This window comes from Schistocerca cancellata, chromosome 2 (genome assembly GCF_023864275.1).
Source record: "Schistocerca cancellata isolate TAMUIC-IGC-003103 chromosome 2, iqSchCanc2.1, whole genome shotgun sequence".
In the NCBI taxonomy this organism is placed as follows: domain Eukaryota; kingdom Metazoa; phylum Arthropoda; class Insecta; order Orthoptera; family Acrididae; genus Schistocerca; species Schistocerca cancellata.
In genome coordinates this window covers 652,597,524-652,617,119 of record NC_064627.1, presented here as the reverse complement: position 1 = coordinate 652,617,119, position 19,596 = coordinate 652,597,524, and the positions used below count along the sequence as shown (strand labels likewise).

The window sequence follows — 19,596 nt, the reverse complement described above, 5'->3', positions numbered from 1 at the left end:
CTGCTCGTGAATAACTTAAATTTTTAATGTCATTTTGTGTTAAATAGTTCAAATGGTTCAAATGGCTCTGAGCACTATGGGACTTAACTTCTAAGGTCATCAGTCCCCTAGAACTTAGAACTACTTAAACCTAACTAACCTAAGGACATCACACACATCCATGCCCGAGGCAGGATTCGAACCTGCGACCGTAGAGGTCACGCGGTTCCAGACTGAAGCGCCTAGAACCGCACGGCCACATCGGCCGGCCCCCACCATCTGGTACCAATGCATTACCTTATAATCCATTATATATAATCATTTTCATAGTACACTTGATATTATAGATGAGTAGGACACAAGACAGGACATAGATAATGTCCGTTTGACGTCAAGAGTGTGTAACATTTTACTTTTTTTGAATAGGACAATGTTCCTCTACAATAATTTTTAGATTAGTTACAATAAGCTTACGCTGCAAGAGAATTCGCTTGTATTTTTCAATATGTGGTCTGTTGTCGGTTTGAAGGCCTTCCATAACATCGGCAACGTAGTGCAACTCCACCGAGAGCTGTCTGGAGTAGGGTGGAGATAGCAATGTGAAAGTTACGAGCTGTCGAAGACGATCTTCATATTCCTAATGCGATTAGGACATCGTATACTCTTGACGACGTTTAGCACCTGTGCGGTCAGTCACCCAATTTCAGAATTCATTTTGAGTAATCCTGCTAAATTCCCAAGATATTGTCTTTTTATATTGATGAGTAATATGGATAGTCGTCACGTTCATGTGCCGTCTACAACGCAAATTTAATGTTACTATCCTAGGAACTAACCTGCAATAAGTTTTGTATTTCATAATCGGAACTATCTGCATTAACCGTCATCAGAGCAATGTCAGGGAACAGAATGCAGCAGTGCCTACTTGCGGACCTGCTTGAGTCGTGTTCTAAGGAAAGGGTAGTTGCTGGTTCACATTATATTACACTAGCGAGAAGTACCGACTTTTCCTTTTCTCTGCAAACATCCAGAACTAAATTCAGTAACTAAATGCTAAGAATATATTTGCATTATGCCAACTCAAAGATCAATAGATATGGATATAGGTATAGTTTTTTATATTTAAAGTCATTCTCGTTCTGCGTTGGAATAAACATCATTCATTATTTGCTTGTTCTTATTACGATTGTTATTGTCATTCTCTCACTCGCAAGCGTCTTATGCTGATGCTGTATGAATAAATTACGCTATTGGATACAAAGCGGTTTAGTTTTGAGACCTAACCCACGAGGGGGAAGGCACAGTGGTCTGCTTCAGGAATTCCAAGCAGTAAAACACAAAAAACAACCCAGGAAGGGTTCGAACAGCTACTTTCACGCAGAGACATGCATTTGGAATCTGTTCATCGTTACGGGGTCAAACAAGAGGGTAACATTACTGAAACAATGATCGGGCTACTTAGTATATAATAGAGCATACAGATTTCAAGGAGGAAACGTATGAAGACGCAGACTTCCTCGTTATCAATATGTGCGGCATATCTTTCGTGTTAACGAAAGTAAATTCCCGCTTTACCTCTTCTTACGTGTCAAATGAAATGAATGCCATGAGGAATAGAATATTTGTTGACTGCGTCTCTTCTTGCTTCCATCCTTACCAACATATTTCTTCATTCTCGTGGTAATCATGACATTCTATGTGCATGCTGCAAACGATTGCAAGTGGACAAATTCGACATCGAGGTGCAAAGCGTTTGGTATCTGACATTATATTCAATTCGAATAAGCTTCCGGTGTATTTTTACTTCGTTTGTATTTTTAGATGATTATGAACGTTACGGAAATTTATCTCACATGCTTTATGTTGAATGAGAAACATTGAATCATCCGTTTTGCTTTCCCTGCGTTGAAATGATATAATGTCGGCGTCAACAGCCTTCTTCCACGCCGGAAGCTGAAACTTGTATCATTCTGGATTAATGATAATTGAATGTCTCATATGTATACACAGCCCACAAGGCGACGTCAGAAACCATCAGGGGAGAACGCCGCATAAAAACCAAACATGCGCGCTCGTCTCCACTCTGAAGAACCGTATCAGAGAATCACGGCAAGCATTTCGCTGAAGAGCTGCCTCGTCAGAGAGCCGAGAAATGGCAGCGTCGTAGCAAGTATTTGTCAACACTCCGATAGTGCATTTACTTCCGGGTGTAGGTCGGCGTTACCTCGCTAATTTCACTTGACATTCGTTTTCCACATCGAAGACTCGTACGATATAATCCACTGCAAGATGACACAATTAGAAAGTATATTTAATTTCTGGACTCCAAGAACGGCGTTCTTCACATAAGTAACACCTGTTTGTGTGTGCATTCGGGAGGACGACGGTGCAATCCCGCGCCCGGCCATCCTGATTTAGGTTTTCAATGATTTCCCTAAATCGCTTCCGGCAAATGCCGGGATGGTGCCTTAGGAAGGGCACGGCCGATTTCCTTCCCCATCCTTCCCTAATCCGAGCTTGTGCTCCGTCTCTAATGACATCGTTGTCGACGGGACGTTAAAACAGTAATCTCCACCTCCTCTGTTTGTGTGTTTAAGGTTGCGTTTTGAGGCTCAGGCAACATCGCAGTGACTATAGTCCGCCTCTGGCCGCCAGTGTGTCGTTAGCTCAGAGGTTCCCTTGTGCGTTGCAGTGCTTGTACTGTAAGTTCGAATCACGGTAGAAGTCGCTGACTACAACCTTTTATTTTCCATTTTAATTAATGGAGTTGCAAACTGCTAGTAAAAATTTCTTATGCGAAATCTGAAGAATGCCTTTAAACATCAATCTTCGTCCGATTTCGACTTAGTAAATTAAGTTAATATAATGGATTTCTGCTTTGCAAATTCCAAGGTGCTTCACTGTAAAATAGGTCCTGAAAAGATTCAAACAGACTGTCAACGATATAAATTTGAGCTTTGTTCGTCATATAGGTCTAACATGTCAGAAGGTTGTTTATGAAGTGCACATGTTCATTAATATAGTTCCCATCTTCTAAATTTTTGCAATAGCATTTAACTGTAGACGTTTTCTAACACCGGCGTTAGCAATTCCTTTCCGTTCTCTGAAACCTTCAAAACGACAAATTTTTCTGGTTTAAATCTGATGACCTTAACTATCACTTCCGATCAACAATAAATACTTCATGAACCCATACATGGAACTCCAAATGTGCAGTGTGCCTGCACTGCTACAGAGCATGCATTGCAAGGTATTCACACAGTTTATCGCATAGACTTACCATAAGGAATGAAACAAGAACTGTAATACACTTTACACCACAGATGCTCACTCTGGCTTGACGAAAACATCCAAACATTGACCAAAAGTTGCACAAATAATTAAGTTTGAAAGGAAAAGAAACGAGGTATGAAGCATTTATAAATTCATCGAATGTAGTGAGGTGGTTTAATTTCGTCCCAGTCTATAAAATTAATTTCGGGCCATACTCAGCTCTTGCCGATTACCCGCCTACTAATCAGGGCGTCTGTCTCCGTTGCTTTTGAGCGTGAATGGAAATTGTAGAAATTTTCTGTGAAGCAACATTTAATAATAAAGCGTTTTAAATCATCAAAAGCGATGAGCGGTAGCAGGCGCTTTCGATAAAGAACGGGGGAGTGCAGCGCCGCTGCTGTCGCCACGGCCGCTGCCAGTAGCCAGCAAATGGATCCCGGAGCTTTGCCGCATACGGCGTCCAGAGGAGGACAGTCTGCAGGAAATCTGCCGCAAAATCGTTACTAGATAAAATTTTGATATCGGTGTGTCGCAAAGCGAAATAGATTGAATCTGCGCTACCATTACATTCACGTCTTCAGCATTCAGACAGAAGAGGCAATAAAAATATTTTATGCCAGCTGCTCTCGATCCACTGACATTATGAACAGAAACAACGCACGCTACCGCTAGACCACAGGCGTAATCAGCCTAGAGTTTCTCTATCTTGGGACAAGTTTTCCTCCAGGAAGTGCCGCAGTCTACAGTGTTGCCAGATTGTGCAGATAACCGGACTTAGAGAATTAGCGAGTTGGCCAGTTTTTTTGTCCCATGTCGCGATCGGCGCGGACTTAGCCTCTGAAGCGGCCGGCCGCCGGTCGAGTTTTATGTCAAAGAGTGTACACCACCGCCGCCGATTGAGTTGTCTCAATCTCTCAATCTCAGTACCTCAGTACGTCGCTTCGGGACTCTGTTCGCATTGCACCTCAATACGTCGCACTGTGTTCTAGTCTTCCACAGTGATAGTTGTCGCCTCGCACCTTAGCTAGCTGTCAGGGAACGTTAGTTTTGTATATAGATGTGGTAAGGACACGGACAAGACTCAAGAGTTAGTACATGATATTTGACTGCTGTTAACCACAGAACGTCAGATTGGACATCATTGAAGTTAAGTACTTAATTGGTTCCTGTAATAAAGTGTATTTTAACCATGTGTGCATTTTGTGTTGTAGTGAGAGGAAACCCGGCCGCATACCAATCATACCACCCTCTCTTCATCCAGCCAGGAACCACAAAACATTACAAGAGGGTACAGTCACAACAAAAAGTTAATATTAGTAAAGGGGACATCTGTCTGTGCCACTCTTAATCATCCTTCCTGCGTGGCCGGTTACAACTCTGTATTTTCAAATAGGACGTCGCTTTCATTGCATTTCGGATTCTACGCCAAAAGATACCTACGGTTTACTAATATCACTGTTTTCCATGCTGTAATCGACAAGTATCAAGTATGCCTGTTTCTGCAATTAAGAACCGACGCATTTGATGCTAGATTTCATTTACGTTGTAAATTTAAACCTTTGTGTCTAATAGTTGATATTTATGTTCGAAATTTACTTCAGTGTTAAAAATTGTATTGTATTGTGCAACATGATTAGCTGTTTCAATGTCTGGTTAGAAACTACGTTTAGTGCGCTCTAGGATCAAATATGAGGATGTAATAGTTGTCTTTTTCCATCAGGATGCTTGATGTCGGTGATTCCCCTTGACTCTTACTGTATCTGTGATCCGCAATGCTTTTAAGTTGTGTACATGCGTTCCAAGCACGAGTTAATAAACTTATCGAAATGTAAGGTCGTCAGTTTGAGCATTTATTGTGAATTATAATTATGGTGAGAGGGAAGGAGACTCGCCAAAGTCAAGACCCACCCAAGGGGACACCGGTATGAAGCATCCCGATGGGAGCAGAAAACTATGACATCCACGTGTTTGATCCTGAAGTACGCTGCACTTAGTTTCTAAACTGACAGTGAAACGGTTAACCATCTTGTATTGTACAATCAAGCTGGCGACACTAAAGTAAATTTCAAATATAAATATCAGCCGTTAGAACAGAAAGGTTTACATTTATATCGTAAATGAAGTGTAGCATCAAATGCGTCGATTCTTAACTACAGAAACAGGCACAGTTGGTACTTGTCTATTACAGCATCTGCCACGAATGGAAAACAATGGTTTTAGTAAATCGTACGTATTTTTTGTTGTAGAATCCGAATATGTAATAAAAATGGGTTGTCCCCATTTTAAAATACAAAATAGACCACGCCCACACAGGAAGGGTGATTACGAGTTGGCCAGTTGTAGAACAGATAGGTGTTCCCTTTACTGTTTTTCCCTTAGAACAATTTTTTTTATACGATGCGTCGCTTTCGAGATATTTTGTTGCCTTAAGTTAAGACCAACACCCTGTGTTGCTAGGACCAAATCCACCATTGTAATTCCGCAGCCCACCAAAACCACAACTGTTATTTACCCTCTATGCGTTTCCAAAACCACAATTATTATTGTTATCCCATGGGCGATTACCACTCTTTCCGGAACCATTATAGTCTGTCTGTAAACTCAAGAGCGAGCAGTGCTTTTGGTGGGGGAAGCGGCCTTTCCCAGAAGAACCCTGCCACTGGCCTACAGGGTCACCCAAAATCAGTTGCCCGTTACCTGCCTAGCGGTGTAGATCAGCGAGCAGTGATACACGTCGTTCTGTTCCTGGGATCTTAATTGTTAATTTTGTATGCTTACTGATATACCTCGGTATCCGAAAGTGATGGATAACCGCCCTGCATTGCAAGAAAATGTGCAGAATATGGAGAAGAGGAGGTATTTATGGAGTAACGAGCGTTCGATTGTCTGTAATGTTACAACATCATGTGTTAAAGAGGCGGCACAAAAAAACTGTGGGCTAATATTACCAGTCCCAATCAGAGGCCTGCAATTTATGCAAACGTCAGCCTCGCCACAATAGGACGCATAAGGAAGAAACGCGAAAATAAACCGCGTGGTTTACTGGAACCGCTACGAAGGAAAACTGATAATTTTGGGAGGAAACTCTTCGTTATAGGCAGTTTCACAAAATCGGTCATTCTGCAAACGACGGAGGACTTTTACATAAACCAAAAAATGGCTCTGAGCACTATGGGACTCAACATCTATGGTCATCAGTCCCCTAGAACTTAGAACTACTTAAACCTAACTAACCTAAGGACAGCACACAACACCCAGCCATCACGAGGCAGAGAAAATCCCTGACCCCGCCGGGAATCGAACCCGGGAACCCGGGCGTGGGAAGCGAGAACGCTACCGCACGACCACGAGATGCGGACTAAACCAAAAAATAATGACGACATTATGGACATTACTTACTGCCGTCAAAAAAAAAAAAATCTGTTTTCTTTGGCAGAAAGATGTTTTACGTAAGACACAGCGTAAAATGGGATTTACCTGGAAATTTCTAGCTTTTAATAGAAACATAAAGTAAGAACAAGGCTTAAATTCTACAGATTGATTGCACCATACGGGGTTCGTTTTGCGAATAGCAGTAGAGGGTACATACATTCACATGAACAGGCATTCGGTTCTGTATTTGTAGCAGAATCCTGACTTCCGTTCCTACGTTAATATTACTTACTCTATAATGTTATGTTTCGGAAGAAGCTATCGTCTTTTGGATTCATTATGGTCTTAACGGATTTGTCTAAAAATAAACGCTGCCAGGACGTATCTGTACACGGCATCGACAAAGATTTAAAACGCGCGCCGCGGCAGGACCGGTACTAAATTGTGAAACAGCCTGTAGAAGCGCCTCGTGACGTAGCTGGGTAGGCAGAGTGGGGACTCGCTCGCTCGCTCTTCAGTTTACCGACAGACTATACCTTTTCTTACCTTATTATTACCACTGGAATTATAATTATTAAAACCTGATCGTTTGCTGTTATGCCCCCTATTATTCTTTTCTCTGAGTGTACGTTGTTTCATCTTCACTGATTATGAATTCAAGTTCTCTTAATATTCCTTTAAATGCTTGTAAATTATCTCCTGCCCTACCAACCAATGACTGCTGATAACGTAACGGTAACTTCATTGTGCACATCGGTATCAGTTCCCCATCACTGAATGGACTATCTAAACACTGATTTTTTTGTCATTTCCTCGAAAAATCTAACAGGTTTCTTTTCTCTTGAATTTTCGAACAATTCTTTCTGTAATAACTCATACTTTATTCTATTTTTTTGTTTCTGTGGACCAATATCGTTGAGGATTTAAATTGCTCATACGATTGACAGTCTACAGCTACTCTTTGCACGGACTCCGCCATTGTGCCGTCCATATGCCCACAAATGAATCAATTCTATGGGCTAAGTGGCCAATGCTCTGGTAAACTGATCTGAAATTGATTTATGAACGTGCGTGGATGTAAGCCGTTCCCGCTTTCATTGTAATGTTGGAATTTTCTGACTGTCAAAAAGTGACCACTGTCAAATTTTTCTCTTTCACCATACGGCGTTTGTGTTTTCACAATATTACTCGTTCCCTTCGACTGTCATGTTCTCTTGTACTCGTTCTACCATATTTGGGGTTTCATATGACGTATTTATTTTCCCATCTAGCATCGTATCTACGCAGTGATACGCAGTTGTTTACAGCGTACCGTTCTTCGTGTATCGGACTGAAAGATTCGTTTACATTTCCTGTTACTGGTACAGTGCTCTGCCTTCCTATTAGATTCATATTGTCTTGGAGTCTATAACGTGTTGTAGTGTAACATGGAAATTGCGCAATTGGTGCATGTGTCGCCGAGTCTTGCTCTGTTCTCACGTCACTCGCTTACGTTCGGAGGCTCGACTGCCGCTCTGTTGGCATGCGCGAGTTTACCGTTTCTCGCTCTCTAGTCTGCTGTGTCCGCAAATACCTACTTCGCTCGCCTGTGTTAACTGTTCTTTTCCTATTAGCTTTTGTTTCGTTTCGGTGATTACTGACACAACCTCTTGTGGATAAACGACTGGAATCTCGGAGGTTTTTGTGTTTCCGCTACTGCTACAGAAGATTGCTGCACAACTGACTTGTTTACTTCTGGATTTCTGTCCATTACTATGTCGGATGATACCACCGATTCCGCTGTCTCGCTATTGCTTTCTGTACGATTCTCGATAGACTGTTTAATTTTATACGAAGGTCTTCAAACTGTTTCTGACTTTTCGGGACTATGTTTTCATTGTGTGTGTCGAATCTTTTTAAAGCGACTCGCGTGACACGGTTTCTGACATTGAGCTCTTCCATGATTTGTTGCGCCTTACCAGACGTCTTACGTGCTAATTTATCCACTCTTTGATTAACGTTAGACACTGCATCCTGCACCTGGTCAACGTCAGAATGCATCTTTTTCTGGTCAGCCATTAACGATTATATAAGCTCGCGCGAGTCTCTCGCCTCTCTCCGGATTTCAGTAAACTGTTCATTAACTTCCGTTCGTAATTTTTGCTGATCTTCGCGGACTTTTTCGAACCCAGCATAAGTTTCAAACTGGAGACTACTTAAGGCAGCGTTTGTTTCTGTTTTTAACTTTGCTGTTTCGAATTTTAAATTCGCTGTTTCTGTTTTTAAGTTTGCCAACCCTGCATCTGTTGCTATCTATAAATTCGTTAACCCTGCATTTGTTTCGGTTTTTAAGTTTTCTAACCTTGCGTTTGTTGTTTCACTGCCGGCCCGAGTGGCCGAGCGGTTAAAGGCGCCTACAGTCTGGAACCGCACGACCGCTACGGTCGCAGGTTCGAATCCTGCCTCGGGCATGGATGTGTGTGATGTCCTTAGGTTAGTTAGGTTTAAGTAGTTCTAAGTTCTAGGGGACTTATGACCACAGCAGTTGAGTCCCATAGTGCTCAGAGCCATTTGAACCATTTTTTTGTTGTTTCACTCGTTTGATTTACGACCATAGTGAGTTGCTTCAATAATGCGAACAGATTATCTGACTCTTCGCCATCGTCACCTGTCACTATTTGATGTAAATTTTGCCGTTCGCGTCTTTCACGTGGCGTTTTACCGACTTCCGTGCACAGTGCGGACGCACTTACACACATTCTTTCTGTTGGAAACTGTCCCGTTTGGTTCAAAATTGCTATATTTGGTTCAACATACCGTAGTTGCTGGTCCTCTGACGCTATTTCTGACCCACTAGGTCGGCCGTGGTGGCCGTGCGGTTCTAGGCGCTCCAGTCCGGAGCCGCGCTGCTGCTACGGTCACAGGCTCGAATCCTGCCTCGGGCATGGATGTGTGTGATGTCCTTAGGTTAGTTAGGTTTAAGTAGTTCTAAGTTCTAGGGGACTGATGACCACAGCAGTTGCGTCCCATAGTGCTCAGAGCCATTTGAACCATTTTTTTTGACCCACTAGATCCGCCATTTGTTTGTTTTCGTGCATTCTCTGACTGTGATACCAATCGTGAAGCTGCTACCATTCCCTCTGCACTATCACTACGTTCCGTTCCATGACTCGCACTCGATACTTTTTGCTCTACATCGGTCTCTATCTTGTCAAGATCTTCAGTTTGACCTATCTGCGATACTCCATTCTTCCGCCATCTCTGATCGTCTCGCTAACCTCTGTCTTTCTCGAATTGTGCGAGCTTGCGCTCTCGTCAGCATCAAGTTATATGATCTTACACGTTTCCTAAATATCATAGAAAGTACACATCATTAGCAGCACTGTTAACTGTTTGTAGATTTTCAAACCTAACCCAAGAACGCCGTGAATAACTTCGCGCGCGCCAGCAAGGTCATCCACAAGCTACTTCTACACAATTACAAATGTTCTTCTACTTGCTAATACAACTTTTCTACACTCTGGATCACACATTAACTGTATTCTGTCCACTATACATTAACATACATTGGGTAACCTCGTAACAAAACAACACAATTTTTTTTTAATTCAAAAATTCTCTTTTGAAACTTCAAATTCTTTTTCTTACTAATTTGACTAATTGCCATCCAGGCAGACCAGTTGCCATCTTGGCAGGGTCGCCATTTGTAAGGTGCAATACTTCTGATTTACTTATTCTAGGATTGAAGACAACTGTGTAAGTTGAAACGACATGTTTAGTGTCGCAATATTAGCACAAAAATACACGCTTTTACACAGTTTTCAATGTGACAACAAAAAGCAGTTATCAGTATAACGCATCTCGTCAACATCAAACAGTGAAATAATCCTACACTCAACAATATTAAATATTAACTCTCAGAACGTTAAATTATCCTAAACACGACAATATTAAAGTTTAGCTAGAAGTTTCTTTCCAAAATTGTTCCCACGCTTACGTTATGATGTTGATCAGTACTACGAAAATCAGTCCGATTCCGGTTCAAAGTTCGGCACTATTTTTAGGATGACAGTCAAGTCTACGGTGGATGCTTAGTTATGTGACAAATTGAGGAAAAGATGACCCAAGGTTGCTTGAGTTTACAGTAAACGCAAGCTGGTGACCCAACAAGTTTATGTCTCTGCAAGCGGTATTTACCTTAAGCTGCGATGACCTACGGTCTACTATGCCGCTCTCCTCTGCTGAAATTCCTATAAAACTAATCACATCTTTGCGTGAATTTTCCAGCAGAAACTTTCCCTATGTTTCTCGTTATGCGAGAGAACATGTACTCATCGCTAGTCTTAGAATGTGGCGATATACGCGCACATGGTTGTAGCAGCGTGCATAGCATAATGCCCTCTCAGTTCTCGCAAGAACGATTAACTAATTGGCTGGTTCGCTTCTCGACAGTTGGAGCTAAACAATGCTACAGCTAATTTCTGCGTCGTACAGAGCGTTATGCGCTCCATTCTGCACTTCACACCATTTCAGAAAAGAGTCCCCGAAAATTTCCGTCTTGTCTCTCTACCTGGGTTCTTTTGTTCCTCACGTCACGGCTCTTTTCGAGCAGTAGGAGCTTCCTCTTATTCTGTGGAAACTGTCTCTACCAATCACAAGGACCCTACCATTAAATTGCGTCGAAACCTTGGCTCTTTTCTCCTTCCTAGCGCGTTTCCGCCAATCAGACGTTTCGTGCCCTTTCCAGACGCCTAAATGCAAACATTGACTCTCTCACGTGTGTATCACTCACTGGACACGTGACCGAAAATGCGTCACTGGTCTTGTTTTGTATCCATTTGTAATTCCGAAACGCAGTTTTCTAAAAGCTTTCATTCCTGTCCTCCCTCAGATGTGCCGTTATACTCGCTCTCCCCAACTGAGTCACCTGGTCGGTCGTTGACTTTCCAAGCGGTTTCTGTGGTACCCTCTGTAGCGCGGCCTTCCCTCTGCGTCAACCCTCTGAATTCCAAACTACAACGCCTCTCGCTGCTTGTTTCACCTTCCGCTCAAACATGCATTATAGGAACAGTGTGTTAATTACCGTCAATTGAACGTCATCCATTTTTGCATTACATACTGCTAGGCAAATTGCTCATTACCGCGGAATTAAGTTAGGTGCCATATTCACCTTACCGTTGCGATGTATAAAGCCCTCATATAAGGTGTGAATCTGGCCTTCATTTATTCTGCCACCTTACAAGGGTAATCCCAACACTTGGAAAACTTTTATATGCAATAGGTTCATGGAAATTCAAAGGTACGCGTCGCCAACCGAGTGGAGGTAGTGTCTACGGAGAGATAATCCTGAGGAACATCTGTCAAGAGGAAGAGTGCTTCTAACCTTACGTACAATGGACATATGGTGACACGGCTCACCTTGATTTTCGCAACAGCCTTGTCGCTGGCCAAATGAATATCTCGCACCTGCTTCTTTACCAGAAACTACAAACTTTCACATGGATCCACATGTCTTTCTTGCAGAGACTCCCACAATGACAGATATTGAAAGATTTAGTTCATACTGGAAAGTGCTGTGAGTCACGGTCCATGTTTTTCGACTGAACAGAGAACTTATTGACAAGGTGAATTTACGGCAAAAGAAATGGCTCCAGGTCGACGTTATTAGATCGAGGCTGTACAACACCTACGCATTTTTCAAGAAATTAAGGCTCTGAAGGAAAACACGCCACTACCTAATAGATCGAAAATAAAGAATATCACCCTCTTTTTGGATGAGTTTGTTGCGTCTAGTTGGTCGTTGCCATTATACCAAATTGAACATAGAAGAATTGCATCCACTTATCCTGTAGAGAAACCGTCACCTCACGAAGTGTTTAACCCTACATACATACGTTTGTAGAATTGTGCTTCAGAGCTTAGTTCCTCCTTGTGGATGCTATACCCCCGTCGCGTGATAAAGGAGGCTATTCATCGATGGCTCCCATGTAAAGTAGCGCGCGGTGTCGCCAGCCGAGAAATAGAAGCTTCGGTACCGGCCGACTAACACCGCAGAGACCCTGTTGATTCTGGAGATCTGTTGTATGCCAAGGTAGGAAGTATCACAGCTAAACGCTATATTGCACTGTTTTCCCATGCTGCGACTAGAATCGTTCACCTAGACTCTAGAGCTAGTCCACAATGCTTCGACGGACTGATTCTTGTTGGTACTAGAAAGATTTATTGGCAGATTCGGCTCTCCACACATCGTCTACAGTCACACTGCCCAGACGTTCCATGCAGTGTACAAAGGGATAATGTAACTGTGGACAGCCATCTCTTCTAAGTTCCACAAATATCTCGCTCAGCAAGACATAACTTGGGATTTTGTAACTCTGCGTGCCGATTGGTTGGGAAGATTCTGGGAGACAATGGTCGGCTCAACCATTCCTCCGAAACGTATGCGGACGCTCGGCTATGGACGAAGAAGGGCTACAGACTGTGCTCGTGAATACTGCAGCCACCCTGAACTCAAGGCCCATCTCTCAAATTGAAGACGAAGTCATTTTAATTGATTCAGCTGTGGGTTCTCTGTGAAACATTGTATATTGTATTAATCAAACGAAACTCTTCATTAACGTTGTTTCAACAACATATACCGGACCTAAATTTCGGGTTATAAGCCCGTTTACTAGTACGTAACTGATCCCAAAGATGAGAACCAAGCAAAGTTAAAAATGTCAACTTAAAAATCTCTTTTGATTCTTGACTTAAACTGTAAAAATTGTCTTTGTTGACAGTTTTGACAAAGTACGTAGATGATGTGCTCGCTCCAGAACACTTCCTCATTGGAGAGAGACTTACGGCACTGCCAACAGGACCGAGCTCTGACAGAAAACATAAGATTTCTTGAAGCGTTGGGATAAGGAATATGCCATGCTCTTACGCAACATCCACTGTGTTAAACGCCCAAGCGGAGGCTCGGGGAGGATCCGAGTCGGTGATGTCGTCCTTCTGCAAGAAGTAGTTCACGGTACACGTGGAAGAAGGCAACAGTGTAGTTGTTGAGGGAAGGCAGAGATGGAGTCCCACACACAGCCATCCCCGTAAACGCTGATGGAAGAAACCTCACCAGACCTGTCCAACTTGTCCTGCCTCTAAAGACAGACCAGAGTGGGAAGGATGTGAGAAACTGCTAAACGACATTCCTGAATTCTATCGCATTTCTGCTTTATTAATGAAGATGTTATGTAACTTCCGTAACACACAATGTGTTCCGAAATTCCGGTTACAGGCATCTAGGACTTGTAGAGGGGGAATGAGAATATATGCTGAACAAGAACCCATGTCCAGAAACCTACCTGCTTCCGTGCTACAGGCGTTTGAAAATTCGTTTGCTAGGTAGGTATACAACAGGGCACTCATAGTGGGGCATGGTTACATCGCATCGGCTGATGTCATTTGGCGTCTGTCCTACACCTCTGACCTGGCTCGAACCCCATTCATGTGCCGGTGGTGTTAGAGCAACATTGTCGAGTACGCTTTTGCAGGATACACCGACATGATTCTTCTGAATGGCGAATGGTTATGGAAGAGCTGCTCTATGCCTTTATCAAGATCGTTTTCCACAACGTCCGACTCCACTGCATACCTGTTTCGCCACAATTATGCAACGGCTTCGACCTTCACCTTCAGCAGGCGTGACTATGATGCTCTAAGAAGACGCTGCACATCTAAATTCGAAGACGCCGTGCGGCATCAAGTTGAAGAGAACCCGTCAACGAGTACATGAACAATCTTTTCGGCTATTAAAGAGCGGAACTGTAAAACAGGCGATCTACTGGGTCACGCCCAATCAATTATTTGTAAATGTGGGCCGGTCAGTGTGGCCGAACGGTTCTAGGCGCTTCAGTCTGGAACCGCGCGACCGCTACGGTCGCAGGTTCGAACTCTGCCTCGGGCATGGATGTGTGTGATGTTCTTAGGTTAGTTAGGTTAAGTAGTTCTAAGTTCTAGGGAACCGATGACCTGATGACCATAGATGTTAAGTTCCATAGTGCTCAGAGCCATTTGAACCATTTGAACCATCACCTCCGTTATTAATTCAAACCAAAACGACGAAAATGTGCTTTCACGACGGATCATATCTAACAGACAGTCTGAAAGCATTATTTGTGCTAGCAAAGCCCAATTATAACTTATCGAGCACTATGATATTCACAATCAAGTACACAATATCTGTGTCCACGAGATCTCGATGGCAATACGAGACTGGATATGAACATTACCCGAGGCAAACTTAAACATTAACTCACTTTTATTTAAAAAAAGGCCACGCAGCGCATACACATGCTGCTTGCGGGGAACTAGTCATAGACTGGGGACTGGGCTAGCTTTTTCCCGCCTGTCAGCTCAGGGCGATTCCGTGATGAGTCCGTGTATTCGTTCCATTACTTGTAGCATAAAACTAATTCTTTAATTAATATTTGCGAGTGAATTCTAATTATTGAAACTGTAGTTAGACATATGTCAGTGTGGATAAGATACTCAGTTTGATGCGGCCCACCACGAATTCCTCTCCTGTGCTGACCTCTTCATCTCAGAGTAGCACTTGCAACCTACATCCTCAATTATTTGCTGGATGTATTCCAATCTTTGTCTTCCTCCACAGTTTTTGCCCTCTACGGTTCCCTCTAGTACCATGAAAGTCATTGCCTCATGTCTTAAAAGATGTCCTATCATCCTGTCCCTTGTCCTTATCAGTGTTTTCCACATATTCCTTTCCTCTCCGATTCTGCGTAGAACCTCCTCATTCCTTACGTTATCAGCCCACCTAATTTTCAACATTCGTCTGTAGCACCACATCTCAACTACTTCGATTCTCTTCTGTTCTGGTTTTCCTACAGTACATGTTTCACTACCATACAATGCTGTACTCCAGACGTACATTCTCAGAAATTTCTTCCTCAAATTAAGGCCGATATTTGTTATTAGCAGACTTCTCTTGACCAGGAACATTTTTTTTGCTATAGCTAGTCTACTTTTGATGTCCTCCTTGCTCCGTCCGTCATTGGTTATTTCACTGCCTAGGAAGCAGAATTCCTTAACTTCATCTACTTTGTTACCATCAATCCTGGTGCTAAGTTTATCGCTTTTCTTATTTCTACTACTTCTCATTACCTTCGGCTTTCTTCGATTTGCTCTCAATCCATACTCTGTACTCATTAGACTATTCATTCCGTTCAGCAGATCAAGTAATTCTTCTTTATTTTCACGCAGGATAGCAATGTCATCAGCGAATCGTATCATTGATATCCTTTCACCTTGAATTTTAATTCCACTCCTGAGCCTTTCTTTTATTTCCATTATTACTTTCTCGATGTACAGATTGAGCAGTAGAGGCGAAAGGCTACATCCTTGTCTTACACCCTTCTTAATACGAGCTCTTCGTTCTTGGTCGTCCACTCTTATTATTCCCTCTTGGCTGTTGTACATATTGTATATGACCCGTCTCTCCCTGTAGCTTACCCCTACTTTCTTCAGAATTCCGAACATCTTGCACCATTTTACATTGTCGAACGCTTTTTCCAGTTCGACAGATCCTATGAACGTGTCTTGATTTTTCTTTAGTCTTGACTGCATTATCAACGGCAACGTCAGAATTGCCTTTCTGGCACCTTTACCTTTCCTAAAGCTAAACTGATCGTCATCTCTCCCAGTTTTTTTCCATTCTTCTGTATATTATTCTTATCAATGAACTGGAAGCATGGGTTGTTAAGCCGATTGTGCGATGATTATCGCACAGCACTTGTCGGCTCTTTCAATCTTGGCTTCCACGCACTTTCTGGTTATTTCATTCCTAAGTGACTTATATTTCTGTAGTCTTGAATTTTTCTGAACGTTTTTGTACTTCCTTCTTTCGTCGATCAAATTAAGTAGTTCTTCCGTTCCCCATGGTTCCTTCGCAACTACCTTCTTTGTACGTATGATTTTCTCTCCAGCGTTTGTAATTGCCCTTCTTAGAATCGTCCCTTCATCTTCAACTGAACTGCCTACTGAGCTATTCCGTATAGCTGTATCTATAGCCTCAGAGAATTTCTAGCGTATCTCTTCATTCCTTAGTACTTCAGTATTCCACTTCTTTTTGCGCTGATTCTTTCTTGACAAGTCCCTTAAACTTCAGCCTACTCTTCATCATTACTGAATTATGTTCTTAGTCTGTATTTGCTCCTGGGTACACCTTACATTTCAGTATCTGATTTCGAAATCTCTGCCTGACATGACGTAATTAAATTGAAATCTTCTCGTATCTCCCGGCCTTTTACAAGTATACCACCTCACTTGTGATTCCTGAATGGAGTATTCGCTGCTACTAGCTGTAATTTATTGCCGAAGTGAATTAGTCCTTCTCCTCTCTCATGTCTAGTACCAAGCACATATTCACAACTAACCATTTTTTCTACTCGTTTCCCTACAGCCGCATTCCAGTCCCGCACGACTAGCAGATTTTCATCTCCGCTTACGTACTGAATTACCTGTTTAATATCCTCATACACTTTCTCTCTCTCTTCATCTTGGACTTGTGACGTCGGCACGTATACTCGAATTATAAAGATTTAAACATTAAACATAGGTAACAGAGCTGTCCGTCTTGGCGCCAGTCCAACAAGAGATTCACTGTTCACTGTTGACGTTCGGGTGCACCGCGGCGTATTTTCTTACTGTTACCACACTCCCCGGTCAGCAGTCACTTGTGGTCAGAGTTATCTCCTGGTCCTGCAAAGTTGCAGAATCGTAACCATTCAAATACGACGCAGTAAAACATGCCCCGAAATGTGGCCTAAACGCCACAAGCTGTAGCTTGCTATATCCAAATGAAGAATCAGCTGGAATCCCAGGCAGTGAACGTGCTGCGGTAGCTGATCTGCGTTGGCAGTATCGGTGCTGACGTCTGTTGTGACCCCTTTACTACTTTGCTGCTCTGACAGTTTGCCACTTCTGACACCGTTTTGGGATGTTTACGAATTTATTTGTGTATTTATTTCAACCTAATTTCTCCGTAAGAACGCTGGACCACTATAGATGAAAATCACATTTATATAAAACATTATAACAATTTTTACTGTGCTTTTCGTTGTACAGTTAATCTTAAAAGTTTGTCATATTCGCCTCATTCGTTCTTATATATTTTCCTGTTTTCTTATGTTAGCACTCTAACATTTCATGGCTAACTACACGCTAGTCTACATGCATTTTTTTTATTAGGTCTTTTGCTACTGCTAGTCGGGTGTCCCTTTCCCCATCACGGGAAATCAGTTAGAGATTTTCGTTATGTTAATTCTGTTTAACCGATTTTACTGTCGTCGACTGCTGCTGTTAGTCTTCGTGACGTCTATCAAAACTCCCGCAGAACTCATATCCTGTACTACTATAAATACCACACATCCGACATCACTTAAAAGAAATTAGAATTATATTAATACCTTCAGCTGCTAACAGGGGACAGGTGAAAATGTGTGGCCCGACCGGGACCCGAACCGGGATCTCCTGCTTAGATGGCAGACGCTCTATCCATCTGAGCCACCGAGAGGACAGAGGACAGCGTGACTGCACGGACTATCTCGCGCACGCCTCCCGCGAGACCCACATTCTCAACTTGTATATCCACACACTACGTCCGTAATGTCCCACCCCAACACACTCATCACTCGTGGAAGACATTCTTTCCAAGTCCCGTAAGAGTTCGGGGAATATGTGTGCATCCGCACAGAAGAAGAAGATCATGGCCAGTGTTGCCAGAACTATATACTTAGATGGATATGGTGTCCGTTCTTTCGGACATGTCCGAAAGAACAGACACCATATCCATATAAGTATATCACTTAAAAGGTCTCATTGTTATGTGGAGCTAAAATGTAAGCTCAGTCACATACACTTCAAAAACACTATTGTAATGAGTTTCGAAGGTATTTGCCTTGGCCATATGAAATATTTACACACAAGAATCTTCATTGCATGGAACAGATTTACAGACGTTCATCTACGCAACGTCTCACTGCTGCGAGCGGCGTCGGTCATTGGAGACGGATACCATCTTTTGTAGGTAGACCGTTGTCAAGGTCTAGTTTTATTTCGGCCTAGTAATACAAATGTAGTCGAGCAAGTTCCCCACGAGTAAGAGAAAGTAGAGACTCGGAGATGGTGGCTTAAGCTTCAGAAGTTTCTGGTTACTCGAAGCATTTCCATTTCGGATAATGATAGAGCAGAACAGCAGGTAGACTGCGCTTTAGGAGAGTATGACTACTGAATTCACAGTGGTTCTTCATGGCGCACCTGTATCTCAGGAGGCAGTTGCTTCCGTATCTCGGCTAGAGGCTTCTTGTTGTGGACTGGGGCCGTCCACTTCTATGAAAATCTCGCTGCCGCTGAAAAAGACCGATAAAGGTGTCCTGGTGAAACAGGTGCATGGGTTCCAGGGCAGCGCACACGCAATGAAAGTAGCACGAAACGGAGAATAGTAAAATGTATTACTCTACTTTGGTTAAGCGAAAATTCAGGCTGTTGTGCATAAAGGTGGAGGTATGCTCAGGGAACTAGAGACGTATTAACAGATTCTTTTGAGAATGGTGAATGCGTCAAATGAGTTATTCAATGAAGTCGGTAAGAAAGTAGCCGACTTAACTGAAAAGATCGCGGCTATTGAGGGGAAAATAGATGTAGAGCTCCTTGTTGTTGAGAAGGGGGAACAGGCACATAAGAAGAGGAAGGAGAAGAGCGGATATATAAAGCCTCTCGCTGCGGAGATGTCTGATTAGTATACACCGAGATGTCAGCGAAGCAGAAAGTGATTCAAGCGCGAAAAGTAGTTCGAGAGAATTTACGGTTGCTGAGGTTAGGACATATGAACCGACAGCAAACACTAAGAGAGACCTTTAAGCCGGTTAGTGAATCTCTCAGACAGCTCTCAGCAAAAACAAAAACATGCGATAAAGATGGTGTGGCCATTGACGAATT

The 19,596-nt window shown here is 42.7% G+C and overlaps 1 non-coding gene across 1 annotated transcript; it reads left to right on the top strand.

Annotated features, from left to right (window-relative positions):
* Positions 1–8,989: 8,989 nt before the first annotated feature.
* Trnas-gga (transfer RNA serine (anticodon GGA)) lies at positions 8,990–9,074 on the top strand. Its single transcript is given in 2 exon segments — positions 8,990–9,030; positions 9,040–9,074. It is a non-coding gene; the product is annotated as a tRNA-Ser (tRNA).
* The last annotated feature ends 10,522 nt before the right edge of the window (positions 9,075–19,596 follow it).